The sequence below is a fragment of the Eubalaena glacialis genome, chromosome 2 (assembly GCF_028564815.1).
Source record: "Eubalaena glacialis isolate mEubGla1 chromosome 2, mEubGla1.1.hap2.+ XY, whole genome shotgun sequence".
Lineage (NCBI taxonomy): Eukaryota > Metazoa > Chordata > Mammalia > Artiodactyla > Balaenidae > Eubalaena > Eubalaena glacialis.
The window spans coordinates 66,955,571-66,968,576 of NC_083717.1; the positions used below are offsets into that span (position 1 = coordinate 66,955,571).

At 51.7% G+C, this 13,006-nt stretch overlaps 1 protein-coding gene across 7 annotated transcripts in view; it reads right to left on the bottom strand.

The window, feature by feature from the left end:
• The window catches only part of PAQR5 (progestin and adipoQ receptor family member 5), an 87,521-nt gene that overhangs the window by 73,000 nt on the left and 1,515 nt on the right, over nucleotides 1–13,006 (bottom strand). The window contains exon 2 of one of the 7 annotated variants that reach the window (XM_061180137.1): nucleotides 1,122–1,243. The exons of 3 other annotated variants lie outside the window; for them this stretch is intronic. The gene's annotated coding sequence lies outside the window, so the exon portion shown is untranslated. 3 more of the 7 variants (XM_061180139.1, XM_061180136.1, XM_061180138.1) reach the window with 3 other exon arrangements.

The window sequence follows — 13,006 nt, forward strand, 5'->3', positions numbered from 1 at the left end:
AGGTCACAGTGCATCCAGCCCGCACGCAGCCCCCCAGGGCTCCCCTCCCGGCAGAGAGGCTGCGACACTGTTGACAGAGCGCAAAGGGGCTCTCCTCCTCCCCGCCCAGTCCCGTCTCCTGTCCCGTCTCCTGCCCCATCCCTTCCCAGGGGCTCACCTGTCGCCCCCAGGGCAGCCATCACCCGTCCTCCTGCGCCCCAGGGGGCCTGATGCTCCACCTCCCCGGGGACACCTGGCCTCACCTGGCCTCACCGGGCTCCTGCTGCCTCCTTCCCCTTCGAGGAGACCCACTGTCTGCTTGAGCTCTTCCTCCTTCTAGAAGTCATCTCTGCCAACCACAGCCCAGATGGTTTCCCTTCATTCTCTGCACTGGTATCTGGGGCGATAGAGCATATTGGAGAAGGGGACACCGTGCCTTTGCCGGGCAAGCAGAACAAACACAACGAACTTGCAAGACCCACAACGCCCAGCCCAGTTCAGAGTTCAGGGGAACTAGGTAAACACTAGTTGAATGTGAGGTTATTTCCCCACAAATTCCACTCTCAAAAAGGTAAATAACTCCAGAGGCAACAATAAAAGAAAAATCGCGGGCTTCCCTGGTGGCGCAGTGGTTGGGAGTCTGCCTGCCAATGCAGGGGACATGGGTTCGAGCCCTGGTCTGGGGGGATCCCACATGCCGCAGAGCAACTGGGCCCGTGCGCCACAACTGCTGAGTCTGCGCGTCTGGAGCCTGTGCTCCGCTACCGGAGAGGCCGTGACAGCGAGAGGCCCGCGCACCGCGATGAGGAGTGGCCCCCGCTCGCCGCAACTGGAGAAAGCCCTCGCACAGAAATGAAGACCCAACACAGCCAAAAAATAAATATAAATAAAATTAATTAATAAAAAAAAAAAAAAAAAAAAAATCGCAAAGTAGCGTGAGTGATTGCCAAGTGTGCATGTGTTTGTGAATTTCCAGTGGATTTATTGACTTAGAGCACACAAGACTGGGAGGTAGACCAGCATTACTAGAACAGGCAAATCCTCCCCCAGCACACGCACACGCACACACACACACACACACACACACAGATTCTGTGTGATTTGAGGCAGTGTGGACCAGGGCCCCCAGCTCCAATACCGACCGTTCTACCATTACTGCTCTATTCTCCATGTTTTGATCTTCAAGAATTCTTCTCTCAAATCCAATGCCACTAGAAGAATCAGCTGCCAGGGATGAGCATCCGATCCTGGAGGAGGGAGGCTCCTGGAGGGAGGAGGGAGCTTTCATGGGGGAGGCAGAAAGCACCAAATGGTGGGGATACTTGAGACAGGAGGGGAACACCTCTGCGGTGGCACAGGCAGACAGGGGTGGGAGGGGGCAAGCTGCGGGAGTGAAGGCAGATAGCTGAGTTCATCCAGGGATAGGGTTTCGTTAACGTGACATCAAAAAGCCAGAGCTGGGTTAGACCCATGTCATTTCCAGGTCCTTCACCATCTGCAGCTCCACAGCCCCACCCTGAACTCACAAAGGGAGTTAACACTGGGAATTTAAAAACTGTCTTCAAGAAGCATCCACAGGACCCAGCCTGCATCTTTGACCCCACGGCTCCCTCCTTCCCCGTACACGGTCAGATGCACCTCCTCTTTGCATATTTTCCTCCAGCCTCCCAGTTCTGATCACCCCGGCCCCCCGCCCCCCTGGCCCCCCACACACAGTTCCCTGTGCCTCCCAGTCTGTGCTCCTGCCCTTCCCACCACGAGGCCTCTCCTCATCTCCAGCCACCTCCTCCAGGAAGTCCACCCTGAGAGCCTGCTTATTTAACCACTCACACGGTGACAGCTCTGGAGCCCCACTGGGACCTGCAGTTTACTCACCCTCACACTCTGTCCCGTCCAAGGGTCCCTCTTGTCTTAACTGTACCCATAGGATTTTAATTTACGGAGGTGTCTGAATGGCACACGGTGAGGCTAATGACGTTGAAAGAAGAACGTATTACTTACATTTCCCGAGAGAAGGGGACACAGCACAGCACACAGGACCACAAGGGAAACACTAGGCTTTGGTCAAGAGGCAGAAGCAGGAGCAAGGGGAAGGCCTAAGGCCAGAGCCTCTGTTGGGGTTTCCAATGGGAAAGGCATGGCAAAGCAGCTTGGGATTGGCTGGTCTGAACAGTTCCAGTGGCCTGTGCGGCATCGGGGCTGTCCCTAGTTGTCTGGTACCTGGCACTGGATTGGTTTAGGGCAGGGGAAATATTGACTTGTGACAGAGTGAGATAAGCAGGGGCTTCAGAGTATGGGGTCTGATCGCAGGGGAAATGTCACCACGTTGGCCGTTAGCCTGGCCTGGTGATTACTGCGTGCCAAACAGACAAGCACGCTATCTAAGAAAACACAGGACACCCATCCACTCACTTCCCCTCCTCTTGCTCTGGTGTCAGCGTTCATGAATCCGATCACTCTCTCGCTAATACAGAAGTTCTCCTGCCCTCTAACTTTCTGATAACTTGTTAACACAATCCCATGCCTGGACGAACCCAGCTATCTGCCCTTGCTCTCGAAACTCGCTGCCACCAACCCCCTGGCACCGGCACCGTCCTCCCACCTGCCCTTCTGCCTGTTACACAGCAGAGGTGTTTCCCATCCTGCTCTCAATCTGGAACCCACTCCAATGCTTCCTCAGGGACCCCTGAGCCAGGGAACCCCACACCCTGGCAAATCTCTCCCATCAGCGTTCATAATTCTGAAAACATAGCAGCAACAGCAAAAAAAAACAAAACAAAAAACTTCCTTGATTAACTGGGGGGGGGAAATGCTTGTAATTTACATTCCCAACAAAAGACTAGTTTCCCCTAATACACAAAGATCACCTCTAATTCAATGAGAAAAGGGCCAATAACCTCATAGAAAATGGGCAAAACATATGAATAGACAGTTCATAGAAATGGAAATACACATGGTTCTTATATCTATGAAAACATGTTCAACCTTACTCAGAGCAAGAAAAATGCAAATTAAAACTACATCAAGAAACTATCTTTGGGACCTCCCTGGGTGGCGCAGTGGTTAAGAATCCGCCTGCCGATGCAGGGGACACGGGTTCGATTCCTGGTCGGGCAAGATCCCACATGCCGCGGAGCAACTAAGTCTGTGCGCCGCAACTACTGAGCCTGCGCTCTAGAGCCCATGAGCCACAACTACTGAGCCCACGTGCCACAACTACTTAAGCCTGCGCGCCTAGAGCCCATGATCTGCAACAAGAGAAGCCACCGCAATGAGAAGCCTGCGCACCACAACAAAGAGTAGCCCCCGCTCGCCGCAACTAAAGAAAGCCTGTGCGCAGCAACGAAGACCCAACACAGCCAAAAATAAATAAATAAATAAATAAAACAAACAAAAAAAAACCTGTCTTCCAGATTGGCAAACATCAGTAAGTTGGTAACACTCTATTTCGGAGGGTGTAGAAAAATGAGTGTCCTTGCACACTACTGGTAGGAGTGTACATTCTTATAAATTCTATGGAGAGCAACCTGCTGATATCTTTCAAAATACAAACCATCCGACTCACCAATTTCATTTCTGAGACGTTTCCCCACATGCACCCACCAACACTGCAAAATGACTAAAGCACAAGGAGATTCAGTGAGACACTGTGATGTCCCCAAACAGGAGATTTGTTAAATAAATTACGTGCCATCCATATCATGGAACATCATATAGCTGTAAAGGAGAATGAAGAAGCTCTCCATGTACTGACCTGGAAGCTTCTCAAGAGAGCTAAGTGGAAAAAGACCAAATCAGGGGTAGAAGAATGCATAGAGTGTTGCTACCATGTGGAGGGAAAGACCACATACGCATTTACTGATCTGTGCATGAAATATCTCTGGAAGAATATGTTAAGAAACTGGTAAAGTTGCCTCTGAGGAGGGGAGGGCACTGGGAGGCCAAGGGAGATGGGGGTGGAGACTTTTTCACAGCAAAATCTTCACAATTTTTGAATTCTGAACCATGTACTTTTATTTTCTAAGAAAAAAAAAAGGGAGGATGGGGGCAAAACAAGCAAGATTAAACTAAACAAATAAAACAAAACCCTCCCTAAAGCACTTCCCTTCTGATTTCCATGTTCTCTCCTCACCTTCTGCTGACACAGGTTTGGAAAAGCTATCTACCAGCCCCCTCCCTCCCCTCCTGCCCCTTCCTCAGCGACCCCAAGCTGACCTCTCCCGTGGCAGCCACCGGACTCTAAATCCAGCCGCCACTTCCCAGTTCTCATCTTGCCTGAAAGCTCCAGAGACTTCACCGAAGGACAGGCCCCCATCCTTCAGCATCCTCGGACTCCTCCAGCACTGGGCCGCCCGGGTTCCCTGCTCCCTCTCTGGGACACCTCCCAACGCTCCGTCTCTGAATGCTGGCACCCCTGGAGCTCACTTCTATGCCCTCCTCTCTGCTCTTCTCTTCTTGGTCCACACACTCCCCCTGGGCCATCTGGTCTACCCAAGGCTAAGCTCATCATTTACATGCATGTCACTCCCAAATGTGCATCTCCAGCCGGACCCCTCTTTTGAGCACAGGGCCCCACCTGGATGACTCCCAGGTATCACTCACCCAACAGGCCCAAAATGTAACTTGCCAGCTTCCAGCCACTTTCATCCTCCATACCCAGGAGGCTCCCTTGCCTGTGTTCCCTCCTGAGTATCCCTGAATCCATCCGCTCTTCCCTGCCCCCACCACTGCCCACCTAACGGAAGCCTTCCTCATCGGCTCCCCCAGCCTCCTCACTCCTTCCCACCTTAGGACCTCTGCACACAGTTACCTGTGCCCCGAATATTCCCCTCCACTCCCCACCCCTGCTTTATCTTGATTCTTATCTAACTTCTAGAACTCAGATTACCATCATTTTCTCAAGAAGTCTCTCCTGGCCCCTAGGCAAATGGCTCTCAACTGAGGGTGACTTTGCCTCCCAGGGGACATTTGGCAATGATGTCTAGAGACATTTTTGTTGATCACAACTGGGGATGGGGTGTGTGTGGTTACTTACTAGCATCGCATGGGTGGAGGCCAGGGAAGCTACTAAACATCCTGCAACACACAGGACAGACCCCACGACAAAGAATTACCTGATCCAGAACGTCAAGAGTGCCGATGTGAGAAACCCTGCCCTAGATTAAGCATGTCCCCTGACACACTTTCATAACATGCTCCATTTCTCCTGCATAGCACCTATCCCAATTGTGTCAATATTTAACTGTGCAAAGGTATTGGCCAAGTTCCATTTTCTAAGCTTTATGGGATGAATAAATGAATTAAAGTCACTGGCTTGGGTTTATCTCTGTATCGCCACCTCCCATGCCCAGCCTCAAGCTCAGAGCCTTGAGCTTGGCAGTGAAAATGTGCGGATCGATATGAAATACACAGGGCAGGGACTGAGCGGTACTGAGCAGAGGCCTCCCTGTGTCCTGGCCTCCAACTCCGCTGGGTCCTCTGTGCCATCCGATGGCGGTCCTTTCCCTGCCCTGGACCAGCTTCTCCCCCTATTCCACGGCACCTAGCTCTGCCCAGCTTTGCACAGCCCTCAAATCCTGTCTCTACCCAGGTGGCTCCATGGCCCCTTCAAGCCAACGGATATGCCCTCATCATCTTGTCAAACCGGCTGCTCCTACCATAAGCTTATCGGCAGCCTCACCACCACTCACCCAGCGCCAAAACACAAACCTGGGCACCCTGTGCAGCGCACCCACCCCCCAGACCTGCTCCCTCCACCCGCCCCAACCACGAGGCTCCAGCGTTACCCAGTTTTCTCCCACTTGGTTCTTGCCTTAAGCCTCTTTCCCTCCCAGACCATCTGTGACATCACTCCCAGCTCTGTCCATCTAAGATGATAATAGGCCTGTAACACTTCCTGATTAAAACCCCCTTCAGTGCTTCTCACTGCCTACAGGGTGGAGCCCAAGTTCCTCGCCTGGTCCAAAACCCTTCACACTCTACCCGTCCAGGGCCCTGTCTCCAGCCCCAAGCACAAACACCACCGTGCCACTTGTCTCCTGCCGCAGTCCAGGCTCTCTCCTCCCCTGCCCTCCCGCCCTCCCCCTCCCCCTTTCCTCCCTCCTCCTCTACTTAGAGGCCTGGAGAGCTCATGTTCATCCTTAAGATCTAGTTCCAACACCTATTCCTCAACGGTATGGTGGTTCCTCAAAAAATGAAACACAGGGGCTTCCCTGGTGGCGCAGTGGTTGAGAATCTGCCTGTCAATTCAGGGGACATGGGTTCGAGCCCTGGTCTGGGAAGATCCCACATGCCGCGGAGCGACTAGGCCCGTGAGCCACAATTGCTGAGCCTGCACGTCTGGAGCCTGTGCTCCGCAACAAGAGAGGCTGCGATAATGAGAGGCCCGCACACCGCGATGAAGAGTGGCCCCCACTTGCCGCAACTAGAGAAAGCCCTCGCCCAGAAACGAAGATCCAACACAGCCATAAATAAATAAATAAATTTAAAATTAAAAAAAAAAATGAAACACAGAATTTCCATATGATCCAGCAATTCCACTTCTGGGAATACACCCCAAAGAACTGAAAGCAGGGACCCAAACAGATATTTGTACACCCGTGTTCATAGCAGCACTACTGACAACAGCCAAAAGGTGGAAGCAACCCGTGTCCATCGACGGATGGATAAACAAAATGTGGGATATCCACACACTGGAATATTATTCAGCCTTCAAAAGGAAGGAAATTCTGATGTATACCACAACACTGATAAACCTTTAAACATGATGTTAAGTGAAAGAAGCCAGACACAAAAACTCACATGTTGTAAGACTCTGCTTAGGTGAGGTACCCAGAATAGTCAAATTCACAGAGACAGAAAGAAGCATGGTGGTTACCAGGGGCTGAGGGGAGGAGGGAAAGGGGAGTTAACGGGTACGGAGTTTTGATTTTGTAAAGTGCAAAGAATTCCAGAGCTGGATGGTGGTGATGGTTGTACAACAATGTGAATGTCCTTAATGGCACTGAACTGTATACTTTGAAATGATTAAAACGGTAAATTGTATGTTATGTATATTTTCCCACAATAAAAAAGGCAAAAACCAAAACCCAAACCCAGCTCTCCTCGTTGAAACCCTCTGCACGCTACCATTACCTCCCCAAAAAACCCCATGCAGGCCCCCCCCGCCGCGCCATCCCCAATTCCCTACCTCACACCCTGGGTGGAGCTGACCAGACCCTCCTCTGGGCACTGCAATTACAGACTGACCTCTGTCCTCCCAGACAGCAGGGTTCTGAGGCAGGGGGCTTCTCTGACTCCCTGCTCCTTCCTCAGCATCTAACCTGCCGTCTAGAGCAGTCTCCCTTCCTTCAATGAGAACTATAAGAATGAATAACCCAAACCGATCATTTTGGGTTAACACTACCCCAAATTTCTGAGCCTGTTGTCCTCAGAACAGTGATTTACTTCCAAGATTCATTGAAAACTCCTCCCATTCCTGGAGAAGATAAATCTTCACCCTTCCATTAAGCAACAAGGTCAGAAGGGGCTTCCATGGGCGTTTAATAAACAACTAACTTGGGAGGAATAAACAAAATAAAACCAGGGGTGGGTTGGGGTAAGGGTGTGTGGCCCTTGGGTCTAACACTGCTGTGCTCCACTTTCCCCTTCCTCTGCACTGTGGGTGGGCCGATTCACTTCCTGTGTCCCCTCCCAGGGCAGTGGGAGAGGGGACCATGGAGGAGCTAAGTCCTTAGGGCATGTAGAGATGATTAGTCACTGGCTGGAAGGCTGCTGACCTTAGTGCCTGGGCCAACCACAGGTCTGCTTCCCCCGCCCCCTACCTTCTTATGTAACCCAAGGCCTGGGAGGCAAAGAGACCTTGGCCTTGGCTCTCAGCAAGAGGCCCAGTGGGCCCAGAGCCTTTCCTGTTCTCATAGCTCACATCCTACCCTGTAAGCCCTTGGAGACCCCATGCACAGGCTCCTTGTACTCACACAGTCAACATCTCCAAAACAGGGGCTGAAAGAGAAAAGTGTCTTCCTGGTCCTGAGGGTAATTACTGGGAGGGTCTTCAGAGATCATCTAACCCCGTGGTTCTCAACCAGAGACGATTCGGCCCACCGCAGTCGTTTGGCAATGTCTGGAGACATTGCTGTTTGCCAGGAGAGAAGTGAGAGGTGGTGTTACTGGCATCTAGTGGGTAGAGACCAGGGCTGCTGCCGAACATCCTACAAAACACAGGACAGCCCTGCAGCAAAGAAGTATCTGGTCCAAAAGGTCAACAGTCCCTGATCTCAGCCAAGCTGTCTCTTCTACAGATGAGAAAACTGGGGCCCAGGAAGGGACAGGGCCAAAGTCATACTGTGAGTTAGATCGTGTCAGAATTAGAATCCAGGGGGACTTCCCAGGCGGTCCAGTGGTTAAGACTCCGAGCTTCTGCTGCAGGGGGCCGGGGTTCAATCCCTGGTAGGGGAACTAAGATCCCGAATGCCACGCAGTGCCGACAAAAAAAAAAATTAGAATCCAGGGCTCCCCACCTGCCACACCAGGCCTTCAGCTCCCCAGACTCCAGTGACCGACTCAAAGACCGGTGGCAAGCTGGCTGAGTAGCCGAATTCAGGCCCCTGGGATCTAGACACCCGTGATGGCTGAGCTCTGTGCCTCTGGCCGGCTCCAAATGCATCCCACCAAAGTCATCGTGACCACAGGGCTCCCACATAATCAAAGAGGAAGAATATCTTAAGGGGCTACAGTGTGTCCAGGCAAGATGCCCATTTGAGGCTTAGGCAAAATTCATCACGCAAGTTCCCCACGGAGCTCTCTGGGGGTGGTCCTAGCCTGATGTCAAGGACGGAAGAAAGGACAACTCTGTAAGATAAACCCTGGGTTAGAGGACAGGGCATGGGCAGAAATCACACCTGGGATCACTGCTTTGGGGGAACGCTGTCTTTTTCCCTAGCTGCCAAAAATGATTGTATCTCTCACACCTGTTGGCTCCTCGCTGCCATCCTGCACAATTTCAGAATAACACCTAGAGTCACCCTTGTCCTTTTCCCTCAGGAGCCAACATGACGTCTCCCACCGTGGACCACACACTAGGGCACAGGTCCAGGCATTAGCACTGACAATGCAACCCCATTATTTATGAAGGACTGATTCACGTCATGTCACAACAGGCGTACTTTTCCATCTACTGTTGCTGAAAGCCACCAGACTTGTAGTGATGGTGGTAATAAAGAGAAGGCAAGGGACAGGAATGCATAAGCTATGTCTCAGGTCAGGGTCTCCCCTCTTCACAGGAAGGGAGCTCATAAGGAGTGGTTGGGGGACAAGAATGGGGGGAGTGGAGCTACAGTGGCCTCAGACACGGGACGAGTCACTTTTTTTTTTTTTTTTTTTTTTTGGCTGTGTTGGGTCTTCGTTGCTGTGTGCGGGTTTTCTCTAGTTGTGGCGAGCAGGGGCCACTCCTCATTGTGGTGTACGGGCTTCTCATTGCGGTGGCTTCTCTTGTTTCGGAGCACGGGCTCTAGGCACACAGGCTTCAATAGATGTGGCACGCAGGCTCAGTAGTTGTGGCTCACAGGCTCTAGAGCTCAGGCTCAGTAGTGGTGGCGCACGGGCTTGGTTGCTCTGCGGCATGTGGGATCTTCCCGGACCAGTGATCGAACCCGTGTCGTCTGCATTGGCAGGTGGATTCTTAACCACTGCGCCACCAGGGAAGCCCAGGACAAGTCACTATTATGGACTCATTTCTTCAGGCAAAGCATTATCATTGTTTCCTCCACCTGCCCTGCCTCCCTTCCTCCCCAGTTTTCCCAACACGCTGGTAAACTCCTACACATCCTTCAAAGCTCAACTTCTGGAGTCTCTCTCCCAACATCAATTTCAGCTCTTAATGTGGCGAACCACAATGCCAATGGGAGAAGATTTGGGGGTCAATAGCAGGGAAAACGCCAAAGTTCCCTATGGATCTCATGTGGGGGACTGCACAGGAGCTGCTTCCCCTGTCTCCACGTGTGTGCCGACCACCCTGGCCTCCAGGCTCTTTGCCCTGTCTGTGTGGCCTACTTGGCTGACTGAGGCAGCATAGCATGGAGGCTAAGGCTGCAGGGTCTGGAGCCAGACTAATTCTGGTGCCCCTCTCCCTGCAAGTGTCATCTTGGGCAAATTTATGCCACCTTTCTGAGGTTCAGTTTCCTCATCTGTAAAATGGAGATGATACGGTTTCAGCCTCATGGCTGTTGTAAGGACTACCTAGTACAAGTAAAGTGCTTAGAACGGTGCCTGGCATCCAACTAGCACTTATTGCATGCTTATTACTATTATTAAAAATGTAACTCAGGGGACTTCCCTGGTGGTGCAGTGGTTAAGAATCCGCATGCCAATGCAGGGGACACGGGTTCGAGCCCTGGTCCAGGAAGATCCCACATGCCGCGGAGCAACTAAGCCCGTGCGCCACAACTACTGAGCCTGCGCTCTAGAGCCCGTGCTCCGCAACAAAGACAAGCCACCGCGATGAGAAGCCTGCGCACGGCAACAAAGAGTAGCCCCCACTCGCCGCAACTAGAGAAAGCCCGCGCGCAGCAACGAAGACACAACACAGCCATACATACGTACATACATACATACATACATAAATTAAAAAAAAAAATGTAACCCTGCTCCTCCAAGCAGTTAGGAAAGAAGGAAGGGTCTACATTCCCAGTGAGTGTGAGGAGGAAAGACAACTCCAGGGACCCCATCTCCTGTCTTTGTTCCTGCAATAGCCTCTTTGGGAGGTTTTCTTGCCATAGGTATCTTTTCCTCCAATCAATTCCACACGGTCTAGAGTTTTCCCTTAGAACACAGACAAAAGTCCTTTACAGAAACAACAGTGGCCAGCAGAATGATGGGGTGGGGAGGGAGACTGAAGTTGCTTGGTGTTTGTGGATGTGTCTCCCATATTTTCTATCCCATAGATAGTTCCAGCTTCTACCCTATCCCCCCGCCCATACACACACCCAAGCTTCTCCATCCTGCTTGTCCTGACACAGTGCCTCAGAAGTTCAAGCTCTTGGGGGCTCCAGAAAACCACTCATCAGATTCCTAAGTGAGGCCTCAGAGCCCCCCACTTTCTCCCGCACCTTGGGCAGAATAATGTCCTCGCTCTTCCTGGCCCACACATCTGGTTGTGTCTTCTCAGACTGGTTTGTTATCCTTAGCCCAGCAGATCTGAAGCTCCATCTCTTTCCCCAGGGCTGCCAGGGACTTGGCTTGTCCGCCTGGGTCGTCCAGTGTCCCGGGGAATTTGAAAAGGCTGCCTGGAGCGGGCACTGTTTTCACCACTGATAGAGGCACCACCCACCTTTGGAAAGCAGCATTAGGAGGTTTCTTTTGGGGATGGGGGTCTAACCAGGAGCGCTCCCCCCTTTGCTCTCTCAAATCACTCTATGTGGATGGTGATCTGTTCAGCTAGGAGCTGCCCCTCTGAGTAACTGGAGGCAGCTGGTCTGAAGGTTCTTTCCAAGGCAGCTCCTAAGCACCCCTAGCAACCTGGTGCAGGGGACAGAGACCCAGCTTAGAATTAACTCGAGTCCAATCAAGAAAAGCTCCAGCTCTGTCTTCAAGAGGTCACTCCTATCTCTGGGCCTCAGTCTCCCCAACTGTACAATGAGGAAGCACGGCCTGGATGTATTCATTTACTCAACGCATATTAACTAAGCACCCACTGCACACCAGGCACTGCTCTGACTCCTGGGAATAGAGCAGAATAAAACAGACCGAAAGCCCTGCCCTCATGGAGCTGATACTCTAACAGGGAAGACAGCCAAGAAACAAGATTCTTCAATATTCTTAATATACAGGATGTTAGATGGTGATATGCGCTATGGAAAGTAAAGCAGGGAAGGGGTGTAGAGATATGACCTCTAAGGCTTATTCCAGCTGAGATATTCTGTGTCTAAAGCTCTTACTCCACTGGGTTCTTGTTAAGAGCCAGGAACAGGCAGTAGGAAGCTGGGTGGGCCCTACATGTGCACAAACCCCTGGGGAGGAAACGGTGGTGTGTGTGTGTGGGCAGGGGGATGGGAGTGGGGATGTGCAGGGGCTTGAATCCCAGCTATGTTCTCAGTGGTCTCCCCCAAGGAGCAGAACTGGCCAACTCTGGGTGTCCTGGTCTGTCCTCAGGCCAAAGCAGACACCACATCTGCTAAGGAGTCCAAGGTTATAAGGTTCCTGGCAGAGCCTCAAAAGTCTTCAGGGCACTGCCATGGAAGGTCTGCTACGCCCTGCCTTCCCACTCATTCCTGGTCTTGGATCTCAGACCCCTCCCGTCCCTCCTAGACCCTCCCCTGTATTGTAGAGTGTCCCCTCTCCTTACATGGGGGTGGGGGTGGATTTTTCACCAATTTTAGCAATTCCTCTTCCATTCCTGTGAACCTACTGTGTGCTCACAATGAGGAGAGCTCTCAGAGGGATACCAAGTGTGTGATCACTTCCCAGAAGGAACTTACAGCCCACCTGGGGAGGTCAGGCTAACAAACACGTGAGGGAAGAAAAATCATCTCTCACAGTCTGCTTTGCAGCTTGCAGAGCCCTTTGGACCACACACTCTCGTGTAAAGCCATGCAGATTCTATTGTCTCCATTTTACAGATGAGGCAATTGAGGCTCAGAAAAGCAAGTTCTCTTCCCTGAATCCATGAATCCATAGATCCAACCTGAATCCATGGTTGCCCCATGGAAGGATCAGGGAAGAGGCAATGAAGATTAGAGTTTCCAAATAAGATTTCCTGGAGAGATGGGTAAGACTTTGGTATAGATGGGCCAAGGGTCCTCTGCCTCCAACCTAGAGCAGGGCCAAGTTGGGCATGGAACCCACTTCCTGCTGCTTCTCCTAGCCTGACAAGAAGTAGATTGGGGGTAAGGTGAAAGCCTGGCTGTGTGGAAAGGCACATGGGATTATGGATGTGCTCACTGGCTTAAAAGGACCAAGTGGGGTAAGGATTTCAAGGACCCTCAGTGATGGCATTGGGCACCTTTCTGGTCTGACTTTTCAGAATGCCCTT